The following is a 6,000-nucleotide window of genomic DNA, read 5'->3' as shown; positions in this document are numbered from 1 at the left end:
AAAGATAGGATGGATGATGGAATATTTTCTTTAAATCTTGCTAAACATTAATGGACTAAATATTGTTAATTGTAGTTCTTATTTGATAATTGTTTTGTTACATATTTTACTGGATTAATACTAAAACCCTTCCTTTTATTTTAGACAGAAAAGAGGAGATGATGGGAAGTGTCATTCTGTAAATATGTTTCTCCTATTGGTTAATGAATAAAGCACTGTTGGCAAATAGAAAGGCAAGATCGGAAGGAGTAGGAGACACAGGATTCTGAGAGATGTAATAGAGAGGAGTCAAAATGTAGGACCAAGAGGAGTAAGAGGTCTAGACCCTCTCTCTGATAAGACCACGTGGAAGCACTTAGATTAATACAAATGGGTTAATATTTAAGACAGAGCTGGACAACAAGAAACACTAGTAAAAGGCAAGCAGGTTTATATCTAATACATCCTCTCTGTGTGTTATTTGGGGCTGACGCTCCTGTGATACCTGGCTGGTGGGAAAGTGCTTGTAACATGGTTATTTAATAAATATGTGCATACAGTGAATTTTACTTTTCTTTTCATAGTTGTGGACTGGTTGTTTTAATTTAAATTTCATATTCCAAAACATGAATATCCAATGTACTTGTTTGCAATGATGTGTCCTTTAAGTCTGTGATTACTTATATGATGTTATAGAGGTAGGACTCAGATCTGTTGGAGTCATCCCTTATAGTTAATAAGACACTGGGATCCTCTTTCCATACCCTGTCCCCTTTGCTGCCAGGTAAGAACACAGAAAGAAGATGGCCATTTGAAAGCCATGAAGACAGATCTTACATACATCACCATAACCTTGCCTTTTCCACTGTGTGGGGTAAGAGGAATTGTAAGAGTTGTCTCTATTGGTTCTGTCTTCTTTTGTGTGCTATTTAGGGTTCTGCCTGAAGCAGACAGTTTTCCTTTGTATCCACCCTCAGTGACGTGCAAAGGAAGAAGTGACCACAGACTGCAGGTCTATTCACTCCTGTAGGATTTTCACCTTTTGAACAGTGTGAGCAGGGCTTCTATGACAGATGGCCATTTGTTCTCTATGTCTGTACATTCTAAATTTAATTTTTCATTAAAATACAATTACACCATCCTCCCCCTCTCCCCAACCCCTAGTATGTGACCCCCTGCTCTCTCTAAAGGTTCATAGCCTCTTACCTGCTGAGTCCTTTTAGGGTTATTTCTAAGTATATCTTTTGATGGCTTGCTAGTTGGAGGTGGATAAGCATTGAGGGGGTTCATCTCTGGAGAAAAATAATTATCCCTCTGTCAGCAGTCTTTAAATGCCTGTAGCTCTGCATTTACTGGTGGGTCTCTGAGATTTCAGCCACCCATGTTGCATGTCAACTGGTGTCATTCTTCAACCCTCATTTAAACAGACATGTTTTGAGACGTCATGGGTGTAGTTTCCCTGACATATATAGAAAGTCCAGTGAAGAACCAGACTCTCCTGGCCGCTTAACGATGTCTCCCCTGCTCCTCTACTTCCCAGTGCCTGGTGAATTAAGACTGTGCCGTGCATGTACCAGCTGGTGCTAGGACCCACAATCAGTTCTCTGCAGTTTCACTACTATGACTTCTTGCCAGGGTCTCTGAGGAAGAAAAGAAACTTTATTCTTTAATTATTGTAACTTTTGTTTTTTTTTTTTTTGTTTGTTTGTTTGTTTTGTAGGTGGAGGGGTGGCGTGGGTGGATAGGTAGGGGTGGGGGTGTTTTTCCTGCATCAGGGCTGCCTACCCTGTGTACATGCATACAATGCCAGCAGATGCCACAAGAGGGCACCAGATTCCCAGGTACAGAAACTGCAGGCCAACATTTGGGAGCCCAGGCAATGAGTCCAGGTCTTGTGGAACAGCAGCCAGTGCACTGAAATGAGGAGCCATCTCTGTAGCCCACACCACCTGAGAAGGAGCTATTTTTGTTGGGGGTGGGGTGGACACTTGTCTCTGAGCAAAAGTGTTCAGAAAGCACTGGGGTTTACAATGGTTTAAGAAACTGACTATGTTCTCCTGTGTGCTCCATGAACTCACTAGACACACAGACACTTGGCTAGCTCTATAGTGCCAGGCATGATTCATCACCGGATGGTACGGTCTTAAGTCTAGTTAGAGAGATGTTGCTTCTCCCCAAGGTTTTGGTGACTGTTGCATATTTAGAAATATGCTGGTTATTGTTATAATTCAGAGTCAACACAGCTGGTAGGACTATTGTTTGCTTCCTGCCCATGGCTACTTCTGACACTGTGTAAGCTAAACCTCAAGGAGGAGGATTTTACATCTAGCTTGAGTCCTCCCAGCCATACGTCCAAAATGACTGGTGTCTTCAGCAGTATGAACTTTCCTTCAAAGGCTGGGAGGCAACCAAGAGAAAAAGCAATAGCTTATATTGTTGGGGATGGTCTCTGGATTCCTCTGAAAAACACCGCAAATGGAGCTCTCTCATGCCTGGTACTGTGGGTTTATCTTTCAGTAGTCTATGGCTCTTGGAGGAGGCATTATTATCCTTATTGGTATAATTGTATCTCTATACATACTCATATGTATTATATGTACTTTTATGTAAATATAACATAATAGGTTTACTTGGGTATTTCAGATATCCATACTGCTTCCTCTCTAAGATCACCCCATTTTTCATTTTCCCTCTTCATATAATCTGTATCATCTTAAGCCCCCATTCCCTTTAGACTCTTATGGTTTCTGTGGTTACTCTAAAATATGTACTCACACCTGAAGATCTAGTGATAAATGGGGATATGTGTCATTTGTACTTCTAAGTATGATTCCCTCACTCAATATATTTTCCAGTTGAAAACTCTTGGCTGCACCTTCCATGATTTCACATCTCTTTACATCTGACTATTATTCTGTTGTGGACAAGTACTTAATTATCATCATCTATGGATCTGCTGAAGGACATTTATGTTGTGACCAACTTAGCTATTGCTAATCAAGTGTAGTGAACATGCTCAGCAAATAACTGTGAAGTAGGATGTTGAGTGCTTTGGCCTGATGCCTCCCAAGAAGTGGAATATCTGGGTCATGGTCACATGATAAGTTTATTTTTAGGTTTCTGAGAATTCCTAAACAACACATTCTAGTAGGCACAAGATAAAGGAACATAGTGAGCTGTCTGATGTTTCCTGATGATTACACAGTGACACATTGTGTGGCTGACTCTTGGGTAAACTAGCTAGTGCCTGATCAAGGACAGTGGAGATGTCAACATTATACTATTACTAATGACACCAGTAGGTATATTCTTGATCATGTGCTCCTCCCATTTCTCAGAAGTCCTGATCCTCCTGCCTCAGTCTTCAGAGTGTTGGAGTTGCATGTCTAATTCAGGGAATGTTGAGAGTGCAAGAACATGGCCAAAAGAACATTACATCTTCCCCTTGGTTATAGCTTGAACACTCCCTGTAGCAGAGTACTGTCTGTCTTCCATAGGAGCTGTGTCATTATTGCATATACTCTGTGCATTTGGCAGGGGCCAGTCTCCACACAGGTATACAGAGTGGATCAGCCTTGTCATATAATGACCACATGGGAAGAATGCAACTTTCCAGCAGCTAGAATATGTATTTGTCTTCCTAGAGACTTGCTTGGCCTCTTTGATGCATTTAGGGACCATCTGATTTTCCATATTTCTCTTTCTGACTCTTGGCTGCTTGTGTGTTCCCCTTTTCCTGGCAATTTCATTAGATAAAAGGTCACGCTGTCACCCAAAGCTAGCTTGCAATTCTTGATGTCCTTATCTCAGTCTTGAGGCATTGCTATTAAAGGCATGTGTCACCACATCTCCTCTATCTGATTTATATCCGGTTCAAGCTTAGTTATGCATCAGAAATAGCATCATTCTTTGTGATATGCGCACTAGACATTCTGTCTTTGCCTATAAACTGTCTTGATCTTTTCATTGCATTTCTGCCACTTTCTCAAATCTCTGTGAATGAAAATGGATACGTATGTCACAGCTCCCACCATTTTCCTTTGTGGGTTCTGACTTATGTGCCATATATAGAAACCTTTCTGCTTCTTAGGTTACAACGGATTGCCCCATTACAAATTCCTGAAGTCAGTCTGTAGTTTCATTTGCTGTGTACAAATGGTAACCTGTTGGGATTTGTTTTGAGATATGCCAAGGAACTCAGATCCATTTTTCTTTTTCAGATATCCATGTAGCTTTCCAAGTTTATTGGACTTGCCTGAACCCAAGACTACTGAGAAAACAGGAGAGGTTGCTTGCGCTATCCATACCGTGTGTACTAGAATCACACACACTCCAAAAACTCTCCCTTGGGACTTACAGCAGAAGGATAACTACATCTGAGACCCTCCATACATTTACACTTTGATTCCCTGGAGGTGATCTGAGATCTCCTCCTCACTGAGTCATCAGAAGAAAATGCTGTGAGCTGAACTCTGAGCCACCTCTCCTTCCAGGCCTTGAGAGGGGCCCACTGGACCCCGAGGGCAGCCCTCCAGAAGAGGCTGTGCTCAGAGAAGCATTTCCTGCTTCCATACAGTCCCAAACTCCCTGTTGTCAATCTCCACCCACATGATGATCCTTTTTAACTACCCTTGCTCCAGTCTGTCATCAGAAAACTATGCAAACCTGAGAAGCCCAGGGAACTCTGGGTCACAGCCCTGGCCTAAGACACCAGACTACACGCACGCACGCACACACACACACACACACACACACACACACACACACACATCTCTACCTTCCCACTACAATGAAGTTTTCTGCTACAGCAGTCTCTTCTCACCCCCATTTGTTGCCCCTGCAATATGCAACCTCCCCTCCCCACTGCAATGATCCCTCCTTGCTTCATTCCAATAACCCTTTCACATTCCGTCCTGATGCAGTCCAGATACGATTATTTGACAGTAGTGACATTTATTAAAGTCCTTCACTCCCCAGGGACCCAAGATGCCCTCCTTAGTTTGTATACATTCTCATGCTCCAAGCTTGGTTCTCATATCTGAATCAATGTAATTTATTTCCAGCATATATTCAGAGCAGCAGCACTTCTGACTTCCTGCAGCAGGGTTTCTAGTACATTCTTTGTTTCCCCAAACCAGATGTGCAAGTAACTCATCCTTACAGTCAATTGCAAGTGAAATTACAATCATGCTGAATGTGTATGTTGATTTGTGGACCTTTTGCACTTCATTCCCTGTGGGTGTGTTCAGTAGGTAGCAGAGTGTTTTAATGGTTCAAAGCTCCTTGACTGTCTCCTTTCAATAGTCTTTGTCTGTTAATAGAGTTTTCTATAAGGTCACTGTTTTGGAGTGACGTCCTAGGAGAAGCCTGGCTGCTTGGCTTTGATGGTCTGTTGCCATCTCCTTCCCTCTTCAAGTGCAAGCTCCAACCTGGAGGCCCTGTGGCAGCTACAGCTGCATCTCTGATCAGAAGGTAGTCAAGGGAATTAGCTGCTGCCCACCTGCTCCCTAACTGCTCCCCAGGAAACTGAGATGTCTCTCCAAGAGCAAGGAGCCATGGTTTGCTCAGTCTCTGCCACATGGATCTCCAGTATATGTTGTGAATTTCTGATCCTTTGACATGTGAGTTGCTTTGCTGAGCATTGAGCATTTTTGTGACTATTGTCCTGGCAGCCTGGGGCAAACATACAGATGCCCCTGGGGAACTCCTTGCTGATACTGGGCCTGCAGATCCTCAGTGACAGCAGTGGGGCTATCTGTGGGCCTTTGGAGGCTCTGGGTCATGGAGACTAAAAGGCTGACCTGCAGATATTCTCCAGAAGTCCCATGACTGTATGGAGTAGACCCTTTCCATGGCTTACAGGCCAGCTCTGGGGAGGTGGCTGGGATATGTGTGAGGCCTGGGCGTGTGTGGGTCTTTCCCAGCCCCTTTACAGACTAAACCTGCTGTGCCAGAGTTCCTCTCCAGGAAGGTGATGCTCAGACCGGGTTCAAACAACTCTTCTAGCTCACTCTAGAACTT

This window comes from Phodopus roborovskii, unplaced genomic scaffold (genome assembly GCF_943737965.1).
Source record: "Phodopus roborovskii unplaced genomic scaffold, PHOROB, whole genome shotgun sequence".
In the NCBI taxonomy this organism is placed as follows: Eukaryota; Metazoa; Chordata; class Mammalia; order Rodentia; family Cricetidae; genus Phodopus; species Phodopus roborovskii.
This window is presented reverse-complemented; position numbering follows the sequence as displayed.